Raw genomic sequence first — 15,310 nt, 5'->3', positions numbered from 1 at the left:
TTCAGATCCCAAGGCAATTGAACTTAAATGCTTAGCATCTCTGTACCCTCCTGCAACCTGCTCCCCTCAGGTGTGATGTCCTATGAACTGCCTTAAACATGTCACCAAGGTAGAATCGTTAATACAAGTGAATACTGGGAAGAGAGAGGCTTATGTTAATTAATCATGAAAAGCTACACAAGCAAAACATTCCTTACTAATGTCAGAAATCAAGCCAATAAGACTACAGGGCTGGTGATATCTTGTTAACAGCTACATAAGCCTAATTTGTGTGCATCCTCTGTGCAGGCAAGACCAGAGAAACCAGAGAGTAAATAAAGAAGGCCATCAGACACATCAGCACAGCTGTGCGAGGTGAACTTATATTGTACATTGGTCAGACTGAATTCCAGATATCACTTAAATTGGTCGATAGAATTGAGGCTTCCTTAGAAATTAAGGATAAGGTCGGATTTTTACCAAAATCCTCAGTCTAACTATAGTTTCTTTTTCAACCAACAAAAACAAAAAGGCTGGAACATCTCAGCAGGTCTAACAGCATCTGTGGAGAGAGAATAAAGCTAATCCAAATGTCTCGAAGAGTCATCCAGACTCGAAACCTGAGCTCTATTCTCTCTCCACAGATGCTGTCAGGCCTGCTGAGATTTTTTAGCATTTTCTGTTTTTGCTTCAGATTCCAGCATCCGCAGTAATTTGCTTTTATAGAACAAAGAAAATCACAGGAACAGGCCCTTCGGCCCTCCAAGCCTGCACTGACTATGCTGCCCATCTGAACTAGCCCTACCCTTGCCAAAACCATATCCCTCTATTCCCATCCTATTCGTGTATTTGTCCAGAGTCCCCTTAAAAGTCACTATCGTATCTGCTTCCACTACCTCACCCTGCAGCAAGTTCCAGGCACCCACCACCCTGTGGAAAAAACTGGCCTCGTACGTTTCCTTCAAACCTTTCCTCTCGCACCTTCAACCTATGCCCCCTAGTAATTGACTCTGCCATCCTGGGAAAAGGCTTCTGACTATCCACTCTGTCCATGCCCCTCAATCTTTTAGACTTCTATCAGGTCACCCCTCAACCACTGTCATTCCAGTGAGAACAAACCAAGTTTCTCCAATCTCTCCTCATAGCTAATGCCCTCCATACCAGGCAACATCCTGGTAAATCTTTTCTGTACCCTCTCCAAAGCCTCCACTCCTTCTGGTAGTGCGGCGACCAGAATTGGACACTATATTCCAAGTGCGGCCTAATTAAGGTTGTATAAAGCTGCAACATGACTTGCCAATTTTTAAATTCAATGCCCCGGTCAAAGACAAGCATGCCTTATGCCTTCTTGACTACCTATAGTTTCTTTGTGTTGTTTTGAAAGAGCTTTGTAGAAGCAAGCATCGGAGTTCATTTTGGGACATTAAGGGACAATTTAGCATGGCTAAACCACTTGACCTGCACATCTTTGGAATACAGGAGGAATCCAGAGGAAACCCTCAAAGAAACAGGAAGAACCTGCAAACTCCACAGTCACCCAAGACCAGTCAAACCTGGGTCCCTGGTACTGTGAGGCAGCTGTGCTAATGACTGTGCCGCCCCTGCCAGCATGTACAGCTCCTCCACTGATCTCCTGCACAATTAACTTGCCATAGATCAATTGATTCCAGGATGGTGGGACTGATGTGCGAGGAGAGATTGACTAGGTTCGGATTGTTTTTGCTGGAGTTCAGATGAATGAGGGGGGATCTCAGAGACTTAAAATTCTAGACAGGGTAGATGCAGGGAGCATGTTCCTGGTGGTGAGGGAGTCCAGAACCAGGGGTCACAGTCTGAGGATTCAGGGTAGACTATTTGGGACGGAGGTGAGGAGACATTTCTTCACCCAAAAAGAGTGGTGAGCCTGTGGAATTCGTTACCACAGGAAGTAGTTGATGCCAAAACATTGGATGTATTCAAGAGGCAGCTGGATATAGCACTTGGGGCGAACGGGATCAAAGGTTATGGGGAAAAGCAGGATTAGGATGTTGAGCTGGATAATCAACCATGATCGTAATGAATGGCGGAGCAGATTCAAAAGGCCAAATGGCTTCCTCCTGCTCCTATCTTTCTAAGTGGCATTGTATTAGCTCAGGCACTATCAATAGTAAAGCCACCTTGTGTAAAATTAAATATTAATTTGAATGCTGGGAATGATCAAAGTGAACAGCAATTTTTAAAAATTATGTTCAATCTATTTTAATATTAACTCACATTTAAATGATTAGACAGGTGCAGCTTGGAGAACTCGACTCAAAAGGTAGCATGTGCGACACAGTAAATAAATGCTAATGAAGGAACAGATATTCCCATCCCGTCTTATAAAGCAGCGGTTTTATCACAAAGCAAGGAGCTGTTAAATCACCACTCAAAGCGACTAGAAGTGGCTGATTTCAAGCCAAGACTTTGAAAGTGATAAGGTCAAATGGTTCTGTGGAAACTGTAACTGGAGAGGTTGGAAAGGAACAGGCTGAAGATACTCGAAACCAGAAACTCTATATCACTTCACACAGGTGGTTTCAGTGGTAGTTCATTAAGAGCCTATCGCACCCAATGGCCACATGGCTATGACAAAAGCTGTAGCCACACACAACGGAAATTAGAATCAGCAATTACGGGACAGAGCTAAACCTCATTACTTCCCAAACACATGGCTGAATTCATAAGTCATTACACTCATTTGGAGAGCCGGTGCAGACACAATGGGCCGAATGGCACAATAACGCTTCTGTGCTGGATCTTCAGCATAATGAAAGAATAAATTAATTCTAAATTAGGCATCAATTAACCTATTAAAATATACACCTGGTGCACTTCTCACCAGATTCCCCGTTTGGGTCACTGTCTGTGCAGAGTCTGCACGTTCTTAGTGTGTGTGGGCTTCCTCCAGGTGCTCTGGTTTCCTCCCACAATCTAAAAGACATGCTAGTTAGGTGCATTGGCCATGCTAAATTCTCCCTCAGTATATCCGAACAGGCGCCGGAGTGTGGCGACTAGGAAATTTTCACATTGCAGTATTGATGTAAGCCTACTTGTGACAAACTTTTAAACTTTCTCTTTTCCTCTACAAATCTGTGTATTCACACTGATTGTTAAAATTAAGCACATTGCAATTACACGGCCCTAATGGAGGGAATATTAGTGCTACCATTGGCAGGAAAGTGTAACTGCAGCAAAACAAACTTGCAGAGTCAATTTCTATTATAAAATGTGGGTGTGGGAAATTATAAAGGAAATAGAAAAATAAGGACAGAATATTTGACTTTAAAATGGATCAACGTATTTCTGTATGCACCGATTTAAGCTTGCTCCAGTACCTAATCCTACGTTTGACCTGAATGTTATACGGTGCCAACTCCCCACATGCATTGCCATGGGAGATCTCAATATTCCTTTATAACACAGTTCGATGACTTATTATCATGAACAATGTAAAATGGATACATTCAGAAAACAAAAAATTCAAACCAAATGTCAGAAGTAGAAAATTTACAGAATGACTAGATATTTCACAAACAATATATCAACTAAATAATTAATTTTGTGCTGACTCATCACTTGATGAATAAAGTTACTTGTACTATTCAGAATTTTTCAGTGGCTGCACTCTTACTTGTGAGTCAGAAGATTGTAGATATCTAAAATATCTGGAATTAAAAATCTATTGATGACCATGAAAAACCCATTTGGTTCACTGATGTCCTTTAGGGAAGGAAATCTGCTGTCCTTACCTGGTCTGGCCTACATGTGACTCTAGACCCACAGTAATGTGGTTGACTCTCAACTGCCCTCTGAAATGGCCTGGCAAATCACTCAGTTTAAGGGCGACTAGGTATGGGCAATAAATGCTGGCCCAGCCAATGACACCCATGTCCCATGAAAACACTTTTCAGAACATGAACTGCAATTGAAAAATTGAAGGATCACCTTAGCTGGCTAGTATTGGATTGGCACCAGTTAGGCGTTGGCACAAAATGAGCATCCCAATTGCAGGAGGATAGGGAATTACCCAGTTCCCACGTCAAGCCAGCAGGCACGTTGAGGTGAGCTATGGCCTCAACAAACCAGATTTTTCTGTCGTGGGCCCAAAAGCAGCAATTCTGTTATTCTTGGCTCCAGGAAAATAAATTTTAAAACTCTCACCACCTCCATCAGTCTCTTTAAAATCACTGGTTAAGCTGCTCAACATCTCGCACAAATAGGTTGATCATGCACAGCCACTCTGATTTAGAATCCATTTCAGGTTGAAGTCAGAGACTTGTCCCCCTTCAAGTCTAGGTCAACTTGCAGGAATGCTGCATTAATCAGAGGTACTTTTCCAACGTGACTTTGACTAAACCTGCCTAATCATGTGGATCTAAATCATCTGGGAGCATTTTAAGGAACATGTTTTTGTTTTATTGGTACCTTCCGGTACTTCAAATAAATAAAAACAATTCAAATTAAGTCCAATCATGGTTCCCACGAGGGACAAACCGGATCCAAGCTAATAAGACAAAACTTTGCATCCCATCTTGGGCTCGATCAAACAAGATCCAAGCTGACAGGACGAGGCATTGCACCCCCTCCCGGGCTTGATCTGACGCTTCAGCTTAGCCAAAAGACCGAGGTGGCTTTGAAAAATTGTATCAGGTAAAGCCTCGGTTTAACCTCATTGGCTACCCTGATCCTTTACTCTACCTGAACTTAGGCAAATCATGATCGCAGGCATTACTGCAATGGGATAGCCTTGTCCCCTGCCCCCAGATTTAGATCCACATGATTAGGCAGGTGCAGTCAAAGTCACATTGGAAAAGTATCTCTGATAATGCAGCATTTTTGCAAGTTGACCTAGACTTGAAGGGGGATAAGTCTCCCTGACTTCAACCTGAAATGGGTCCAAAGTCAGAGTGGCTGTGCATGATCAACCTGTTTGTACAAGATGTTGAGCAGCTTAACCAGTGACCTTTAAAGAGACTGATGGAGGCCACTCCAAGGTGGCGAGAGTTTTAAAATTTATTTCTCTGGAGCCAAGAATAACAGAAATGCTGCCCTTGTGCCCACGACAAAATCTGGTTTGTTGAGGCCATAGCTCACCTCAACATGCCTCCTGCCTTCACCCCTGCCAGGCAAGTATTTTTCTGGCCAACATTCACGCCCCAATCAATACACCCAACTGGACTACACTGACAACCCCTCCCCCAGCCCCACCCCCTCATTGGTACTCATCAGGGTCTTTGTGTAGGCAAATTCTTTTATATGGAAATAAAGCATCCAATTACCAATTTCAAAAATAATTTACTGGCTGTTAAGTACTTTTGAGAGATACTTACAAGATGAAAGGTAATCTGTTCAGTTCCTTCTAATCATTTCTTAGCATCAACTGCAGCTAAAATAGCAAGACACAAAATCACCAAAATGCAAACTCGGGGCTGCTTAATATTTAGAAGCATGGATCCTGTAGAAATTCAGTTGAGTACAAACGAGAGAACCAAGAGGTAACTTGGCTGGTGTTGTAAAAAGCCCTGCTGGTCAGCTGAATCAGCCCCTCTGCACATTCCCGCTACAGCCGTCTCGAGGGCAAAGAGACCGTCACCCACCTCCTTCTAGAATGTGCCTTTTCAAAGAAGGACCAGCAAGATAAAACACTGCGGATGCTGGAATGTGAAACACAAACAGAAAATGCTGGAAAATCTCAGCAGGTCTGACAGCATCTGTGGCGGGAGAATAGAGCCAACGTTGAGAGTCTGGATGTCCCTTCGTCAGAGCTGAAGACAAGGAAAATCGGATCAAGATTAATATTGGAAAGGGTGTGTAATTGATAGGAATGGCATAGACAAAAAGACAAAGGGAATGTAAAATGGTGATGAAGGTGGTAGAAAAGATGCTAAGAGCATCCACATAAACTGGAGGAACAGCACCTCACCTTCAGATTAACTATAGTCTTCCAGGCTGAACATTTGAGTTTATCAACTTCAGAGCATAATCTCTCTCCTCCACCCCCACTCCACCTATTTGATTTCATTTCTTCTTTTCATCTTATTCATCCATTTTTATTACTTTGTATTCTTATTTTCCCGCTTCTAAAATCTAGCATTCCATCTGGTTTCAAACCCCACCCCACTAGGGCCATCTGTCGCATTCCTATACTCTGCACCTTTGTTCTGCCATTTATACATTCCAATCTCTTAATGGAAGCTCTTAGCACCAGTCCTACCTTCATCACCACCATTTACATTCCCTTTGTCAAAGCCATTCCTATCAATTACAGCCTCCCCCTCACCCTTAGTATCAATCTTGTCCAATATCCTTCGTCTTCAGCTCTGCTGTAGGGTCATCCAGATTCCAAACATTGGCTCTATTCTCTCTCCACAGATGCTGTCAGATCTACTGAGATATTCCTGCAAGGTCCAGAAAGAGATGCAGTGAATTTTGTCAAGATTCATCCCAAGCAACTCCTTGATACAGGACTCTAGGCTACGGACTGTTCCCAGTGACGCACTGAGAGACAAATATCATTTGCTGCTGAAGGACCATCTATTTGGTGAAAGATGCTCTTGGACATGCCAGAGCTGCATTGGTCTTCCATTGCAAAGAGATGTCCATAACCAAATGTTGCAAACTGGCACATTTCATGATCCAGGAGTATGTCCTGAGGGATGCACTAAAGGTTGGGGGCAGCTGCCGCAAAGATTTATTGCAGAAAGGGCACTGTCTCAAAGTCTACCTGCCGTTGTATATTAAGGGTCGGAAAACTTTGTAAAAACCTTGTAAGTGACTTTTTTTTTCATGGAACCTGTTTTGTAATTATTACATGGAGCTGCAATTATAGGGGAAGTGATAGCCTAGTGGTATTATCGCCAGACTTAATCCAGAAACTCAACTACTGTTCTGGGGACCCAGGTTCAAATCCCACCACGGCAGATGGTAGCATTTGAATTTTTTTTTAAATCTGGAATTAAGACCATTGTCAAAAAAACCCATCTGCTTCATTAATGCCCTTTAGGGAAGGAAATCTGCTGTCCCTACCTGGTCTGACCCACAGCAATGTGGGTGACTCTCAACTGCCCTCCAAGTGCAACTACAGATGGGCAATAAATGCTGGCTAGCCAGTGACAACCCACAAATGAATAAAAGGAATTGCATTAAGGCACCTCAGAGTGCCACATGCTGTATGGAAAGAACTACTTTTGGTAATGTCCAAGTTACTTTGTTATGGAATATAAAAGTACACTTTTGGGGAAAAGAAACTAGATCCTTATTTTGATAAATAGGGAAACAAAGTCCTGAGAAATGAAGTTGCTTTGTTGCATTTGTACCCTCAAGTACCTGTAATACTGTATTCCATATTCAGAAGTGATAGAAAGAAAATTCATACCTGAATCCCAGATAACACCTTCAATGAAGATGAACGTCCCAAAGTGCTTCAGAGAGGTACACAATCAGACAAAACAGTCATCAAATGAATGAAGGAAACATGAGGGGTGGCATAAAGCTTAACTGGAGGCAAGAAATTTTAGGACATTTAAGGATGAATGGGTGGTGGAAAGGTAGTGAAAGGTTCCTTTTACATTTATGTGCAAATACATTTGATGAAATGGTTAGTAGAACGTCAAAAACTATATAAAACAGCATATGCAAGAGAATAAAGCTCAAAAGATAATCTATAAAGGCTTAGCAATTGAGCAGATGTTCAATACGGAGAAAGATAATGCGCACCAATGCTAAAATTAAATAAAATGATTAAAAGGGCACCTAGTGGCACAATATGTTCCTGCACTTCCCTCGAGTGCATGGCACTTCAGTTTGAAAACAGTACAGAAAGTGTGGTCTTTTAGCTGCAGTCATGTAGGGTGATGCAAGTGTGGAAACTCTCGCTCTAGTCTGCAAACCTATAGTGAATACTTAGCTACTCAGAAGTGGCCATCTTACTGACGGAAAAACAAGATGACAAACAGCAAATGCAAATCTCACACTGAAGGGAGACTGAGTTGGAAGCACATTAGTTTGATGCATAGAAAATTGTCCTATTTTATAGCCAATGCCGGACATTTACAGATGCTGACACTGGCTGCAATTATGAAAAAGACAGCTCTGAAGAGTCCTTAAACGTTAGCTCAGTTTCTTTCTCCACAGATACTGTTAGACCTGCTGGGTTTTTGTTTTATTTCAGATTCTCAGCATCTTTTGCTTTTATGAATATATGTTTTAAAAAAACATGTCTCAAATAATTTCTGCTGTCCTGGTGTGTGGGGTGCCTTGCTCACCAATTGAAACTTGGTAAAAGGCGATATTGTTTTTAAGAATCATTCGAAATTAACTTTTGCACATTTTCAAAACAGCCAGAGAAAATAGAATGAAATAGAAAATGTCAAAGCTTTTGACCGAAATTGTCATCCTTCAACAATATTAAACCTTATTAATCTGCATACCCTTCAAAAGAAACAATTTGGATAATAATGAATCTTCATGCTAAAGATTACAAGTCAAATCCTTTTCAAAAAAATGGGGGCGGAGTTAGTCTAATCCTACAGCGATTCTGTTTGAAAATAATCACTTAGTAAAATGCCACAATGGCTGCATAAAGACTGATTTGCCCCCTTACAGTAGTGTACTGCATCTTTAAAATTTCTAGGGCAAGCTTTGTAACGAATGCTTAAGGGCGTATGCTACATTTCATTGCCCATTCCTCAGCTTTGATAAGCAGTCTTTCAAAGACAATTCTCTCTTCAGACATTTAATACAAGATAAATGAGCTGCTGCTGCAGCAAATGGTCTCGCGTCTCAATTGCATAAATTCAAGACACAGTGCTTTTAAATATTAAAATTACCCAAGTTTTTAGGCATTTTCTCCAAATAGTATTTTTAAGTTATCTGTTTTTGGCTTTGAACTTATTCTTAGCACTTAACTTTCAATATTGTCAATTTTCCCTTTTGAAACATCTCGCAAGTCTCATAATTAACAAGCTTGGGAGTGTTTTTCAGATAAATTTATTTAGATTTGGTCATCACATTGCTGTTAATGAGAATTTGCTTTGTGAAAATTGGCTGCCATGTTCCCTGCATTACAACAATGCATTACAAAATTAGTTCACTTTGCTGTAAAGCACCTTGAGGCATCCAGTGATTGTGAAAAACAATATAAATACACTGACTTTGAATAATGAATTTATAAACAGGGGAAAATATCGGAATTCCAAATTACAGAACACAAGCATATGAAAAAGGACAGAAAGATATGAACTCTACATCAAAAACATGCAACCCTTCCCAACTCCTGTCACACAATCTCCTAAAGGGTCCATGGGATGCGGTTTAGAAATCCACATACAATTCTTGAAGGCAAGATACCATTAATTGAGGCAATCCACAACCCCAGTAGCTTGTGATGTCCACTCTGTTATCCACTTCTTTCGAAGACCTGCAATTTGGCACTTTATTTCAGACGGTGATGATTCTCTGCAATAAAGAAATACTCTGTGGCATCTAAAGTAAGAAGTTTAACAACACCAGGTTAAAGTCCAACAGGTTTGTTTGGTAGCAAAAGCCACACAAGCTTTCGGAGCTCCAAGCCCCTTCTTCAGGTGCTCACCTGAAGGAGCTTGGAGCTCCAAAAGCTTGTGTGGCTTTTGCTACCAAATAAACCTGTTGGACTTTAACCTGTTGTTAAACTTCTTACTGCATCTAAACTAAGCCATGGGATTCCATGGGTAGCAACCGCGCTGCTTGTGAGAATCTTAATTTACCAATGACAGTGCTGAATTCAGAGTCTGTTGGGTCATTGGGAGGAGACTTTGTGGCAATCACTACTTTGGGTGCCTTTCTAGAGCCTGCCTGTCCTGCTCTGTTAACATGTAGCAAGCCCATTATCCCCAGCAAAAGATCTACGTGACTGTAGCACCAGCATGCTTGATCTTTCTCAGTACCAGCTGCCAGTACTATGCCAGTTTCCTATTGAGCCTAAAGAGCAGAAACTACAAATAGGAACCTCCATCTGAGTCTGTCATCTGTCTTGTTCCTGGTTCTTCCCAATCTCAAGAGTTCTGCCAGTCTCAAGTTATGGGAATATCGTAACAAATTAGTTATGGCAGCAGGCTAGTAATATACCAGATAAAAACAGAAGTGTTGGAAATATTCAGCAGGACTGGCAGCACTGTAGTTCTTTCAGGCTCAAAACATTAACTCTTGTTTCTCACTCTACAGATGCTGCTGGACCTGAGTATTTCCAGAACTGTTTTTTTATTACCAATTTCCAGCATCCACAGTATTTAGATTACAAACAATGGAAGCAAGAGGCCTGGATTAATGATCTGGAGCTAGGAGTTCAAATTCTACTTTGGTTACTGGGCATTTTAGATTCAAATAACTTGAACAAATCCAGAATTTAAAAATACACATAAACCAAAAGAATTGACATCAAACCTGAAGTAGTTCACTATTGTCCTTTAGGACACTGGTGTGCCGTGAAGATGCCCCAAGTGTGCCATGAAAAGATTCAAAATTCAAGCAATTGAACTAAAACTAACAGTCTTCAACTTTGTGGTCAGTATCACACAATTAATCTTGGGCCTTCCTCACATCCGCCAATTGGGAAAGAGCCACACATGCATAGTTTAGATTTGTGGGGGTCAGGTCCATGCGCATGACCAATATGACTTGGACGCACGGTGGCAGTGGTTAGCACTGCTGTCTCTCAGCGCCAGGGACCCAAGATTCAATTACCAGCTTGAGTCACTGTCTAAATGGTGTCTGCACTTTCTCCCTGTGTCTGCGTGGTTTCCTCCCACAGTCTGAAAGACACGCTGGTTAGGTGCATTGGCCATGCTAAATTCTCCCTCAGTGTACCCGAACAGGCGCTGGAGTGTGGCAATTAGGGGATTTTCACAATAACTTCTTTGCAGTGTTCATGTAAGCCTACTTGTGGCCAACACAAAAAAGGACCCATGAGCCTGTATAAAAAACAAAAACCCAAAAATGCCACAATGGCTGCATTAAGACTGATTTGCCCCCTTTGCAGTAGTGTACTGCATCTTTAAAAAAGGGCACAAAAACCCTGGGAGAAACAAGAGAGTCAGGGGAAAGGCTTTTTAAAAAAAGATAAAAGGATAGGGAGAAGTTAAAAATAAAGTTCCCAGTAATGGAAGATGACGGAAAATAGGAGATGTGCCTCAAAATTTATTTTGTAGTATAATGGTGTCATGACATAAAAGGTTTGGAGCCACTGCTTTAGGTAAAACTGTGGCTCTTACTCAGTCTGGTCTATGTGAGATTCTACACATGACTGACTCAATTGCCTCAACCGCCTTCTGAAATGGCCAAGTTACTCCGTTGCGTTCTATTCAGCATTACCTTTAAGGGCAATTAGAGATGAATAACTGCTAACCTTGCCAGGGATGCCCATATCCCACGAACCAACAAGAAAAAAAAAATAGGGAACCTATAGTTTGACATTTCTACATTGATGTGCTCAGCTCAAGTTCCCTAATGCACACAAACTGAATGGATTTCCTTTATTACTTTAAAAGAGCATCACAAAATTTATGCATCTGCAATAGGGAAAAAGGTACCTTCCAACTTAACTCACGGAACAAGCACTGCAGAGGAGTGCATGGGCAAAAGTATGACAAACAAAGTTCAACGTAGGCATGCATTGGACCCTAAAGCCAAATTAGAATATTTTCTAAATCATAAGGAATTGTAGAGGCATGAGATTTGATAGTCCATGTACATACATCACTATAAGCAATCTAAAAGATTAATGGAATGTTTGCTTATATCTGGAAGGGCTGGAGTACACAGAGCAGGTTATGCTTCAGATTGTTAAATCCTTTGGTCAAACTCCATGTAGTGTATTTCATTCAGTTTTAGCATTGCATCCCACAAAGGGTACATTGGTTTTGGAGGGGATGCAGTCGGGCAATACAGCAGGATATAGATAGGCTGGAAAATTGGGCGGAGAGGTGGCAGATGGAGTTTAATCCGGATAAATGCGAAGTGATGCATTTTGGAAGAAATAATGTAGGGAGGAGTTATACAATAAATGGCAGAGTCATCAGGAGTATAGAAACACAGAGGGACCTAGGTGTGCAAGTCCACAAATCCTTGAAGGTGGCAACACAGGTGGAGAAGGTGGTGAAGAAGGCATATGGTATGCTTGCCTTTATAGGACGGGGTATAGAGTATAAAAGCTGGAGTCTGATGATGCAGCTGTATAGAACGCTGGTTAGGCCACATTTGGAGTACTGCGTCCAGTTCTGGTCGCCGCACTACCAGAAGGACGTGGAGGCGTTAGAGAGAGTGCAGAGAAGGTTTACCAGGATGTTGCCTGGTATGGAGGGTCTTAGCTATGAGGAGAGATTGGGTAGACTGGGGTTGTTCTCCTTGGAAAGACGGAGAATGGGGGAGATATAATAGAGGTGTACAAGATTATGAAGGGTATAGATAGGGTGAACAGTGGGAAGCTTTTTCCCAGGTCGGAGGTGACGATCACGAGGGGTCACGGGCTCAAGCTGAGAGGGGCGAAGTATAACTCGGATATCAGAGGGACGTTTTTTTACACAGAGGGTGGTGGGGGCCTGGAATGCGCTGCCAAGTAGGGTGGTGGAGGCAGGCACACTGACATCGTTTAAGACTTACCTGGATAGTCACATGAGCAGCCTGGGAATGGAGGGATACAAACGATTCGTCTAGTTGGACCAAGGAGCGGCACAGGCTTGGAGGGCCGAAGGGCCTGTTTCCTGTGCTGTACTGTTCTTTGTTCTATAGATTCACCAGAATGTTATCAAGGTTTAAGAGTGGTAAATTACAAGGTCAAGTTGCGTAAACTTGCACGATTTTGAGTTTAGAAGATCGAAAGGTGATCTGATCCAGATGTTTAAAATGCTGAAAGGATTTGATAGGATACAGATTTCCTCTGATGGGAAGGTGGGGGTTAAAGAACAAAGGAGGCATACCATATAATAAAGATAGACCCTCCATTAGGGAGCATTTTCCACACCAGGGATAGTAGAAATTTGGAACTGCTATTGGCCCCCCATCTCTCAGGAAGGAAAGTGCAAATATCAAGGGTACTGGAGCAAAGACAAATAAATAGAACCGAAATGTAAATCAGCTATGATCGAATTGAATAGTAAAGCAGATTCGGGGAGACTGAATAGCTTACTCCTGTCCCTATCCCAATAACCAACAGGCCTGAAACTAGGCATCATCCTGATTAAAGGTCTTTGTGGGATTTCACAGCTAAATACAGTCCTGTACCCAGAAATTAAAAAAGGGCAAAGAAGAGAAATCTAATTTGATTTGGTATCTGTACTTACGGTAGACTGCCATTATTCCAGCAATAAAGGTTTAGAGGATTGCTCATTAAACTAGTGCAAGATGACCAGTTGACCAAGTTTTTAAAAGTATTCATGCCTTTGTATAAAATCTTTGAATCTAAAGACTGGTCTTTGTTTTTATAGCAATTTAAAATATGTTTATAAAATTGTGCATTTGATTTAACTGAATTGGTTTACCAGTCCAGGGATCAACATGAGGAAAGCGTACAACCAGCTGTTTACACAAATGAAGTGGATAACCCATCTCCTTAGTCAATATGTCCATCTAGTGGGGACCCATGAGTACTGCACAAAATTCCCACCATCTGGTAAAATCTGTATTTACAATCTGAGCATTTTTCACCCATGACTGTCAGCTCTTCAAAGAAGAATTATCTTATTACCCCCATGAATTCCCCTTAATCCTGCAATTGGCAAATGAAAGACTGAAAGCAACGTTAACAAAATCTACAGACCCTCAAAAGCAGGTAGGAAATAAATCACCAGTTAAAGAGGAGCTTCCCCCAATTAAAATAGTTATAAAGTTGATAAGTTTGTTGATGTTTTTTTTTTAAAAATTCAGTATAACTAGCTTGGTATCAGGTAGGTTAACTTGGCTTTGCAGCAGCATCTACTGGATTGAAAAGCAACAGATAACCTGCCAACAGTAGAAATCTATGTCACCGCAATTAATTTGCTCAAGATTTGCACAAATATTTTCAAATTGAAAAGGAAGCCAGTTCCCTTGTTAACCAAAACAATAACTCTGCACTCCCGTACAAGATATTCTTTTACTTTGTAAGTCCATTCCTAGCCAAAAGGTTTCCCTTACCGTCTGTTGAACATGCACATACTCCTAACTCTTTTCGAGCAAGGGTAGATATGAACCATTTTAAATCAATACCATAAACAGTTCGATAATTTTATCAGCAGACCTCACTGCAATAAGTAACTTATAAGGTGTCTGAATCACCTGCTTGTCAACGTCATTAACTCCAAATCTACATAGCAAGTATTTATTCTGCAGTGGATTTCCAGTGGGATTTTTAAAAGAACTGCCACCAAATGCCAAAGTTCACATGAAACAAGGTTCTACATGTGACAATCTTGTGATTGACATCAGATGTAGAACTGGGCCCCAAAGTAATGGCACATTTGCTATCCTTCACTTTGTTAAGCTAAGGAAAACTCTCCACTGGTTGGAGTCATACACAGCACAAAGGAAGATGATTGTGGTTGTTGGAGATCAATCAGTCCTGAGTCATCGCTACAGGAGTTCCTCAGGGTAATGTCTTCACATCTTCAGCTGCTTCATCAAATGAAGGATCTTCCTTCCGTAAGGTCAGAAGTAGGGTTGTGGTTATTCGTGATTGCACAATATTCAACACCATTCAGGTCTTCTCAGATACTGCTTCAGTCGATACCCATATGCAGCAAGGAACAGGCTTGGGGTGATAAGTGACAAGCAACATTCACACTACACAAGTGCCTGGAAATGACCTGTAACAAGAACCTAATCATCTCCCCTTTACATTCAATGGCATTACCATTGCTAAATACCCCACTCTCAACATCCTGAAGTTACCATTGACCAGAAACTAAACTGGACTAGCCATATACTGCAACTACAAGAGCCATATACTGCAACTACAAGAGCAAGAAAATGCAGATGTATGGGATTGGGGGTGATCTAGGAAATTGGATCAGGAATTGGCTAGCGGATAGGAAACAGAGGGTGGTGGTTGATAGTAAATATTCATCATGGAGTGCGGTTACAAGTGGTGTACCTCAGGGATCTGTTTTGGGGCCACTGCTGTTTGTAATATTTATTAATGATCTGGATGAGGGTATAGTTGGGTGGATTAGCAAATTTGCTGATGACACCAAAGTCGGTGGTGTGGTAGACAGTGAGGAAGGGTGTCGTAGTTTGCAGGAAGACTTAGACAGGTTGCAAAGTTGGGCCGAGAGGTGGCGGATGGAGTTTAATGCGGAGAAGT

General features: G+C 41.5%; 1 protein-coding gene across 5 annotated transcripts in view; it reads right to left on the bottom strand.

The window, feature by feature from the left end:
- The window catches only part of LOC144500651 (uncharacterized), a 36,526-nt gene extending 21,394 nt beyond the window's left edge, over positions 1-15,132 (bottom strand). The window contains exons 1-3 of one of the 5 annotated variants that reach the window (XM_078223935.1): positions 14,146-15,132; positions 7,376-7,497; positions 5,331-5,386 (exon numbers count right to left, since the gene is read on the bottom strand). The gene's annotated coding sequence lies outside the window, so the exon portion shown is untranslated. Of the gene's footprint in view, positions 1-5,330; positions 5,387-7,375; positions 7,498-9,348; positions 9,368-10,419; positions 10,468-14,145 lie in introns of those variants that run through there. The other 4 variants (XM_078223932.1, XM_078223933.1, XM_078223934.1 and 1 more) reach the window with 4 other exon arrangements.
- Between the last annotated feature and the right edge of the window lie 178 nt (positions 15,133-15,310).

This window comes from Mustelus asterias, chromosome 11 (assembly GCF_964213995.1).
Source record: "Mustelus asterias chromosome 11, sMusAst1.hap1.1, whole genome shotgun sequence".
NCBI classification, from domain to species: Eukaryota; Metazoa; Chordata; class Chondrichthyes; order Carcharhiniformes; family Triakidae; genus Mustelus; species Mustelus asterias.
Note: the sequence above shows the minus strand (reverse complement) of the source record. Positions and strands in the feature narration are given on the sequence as shown.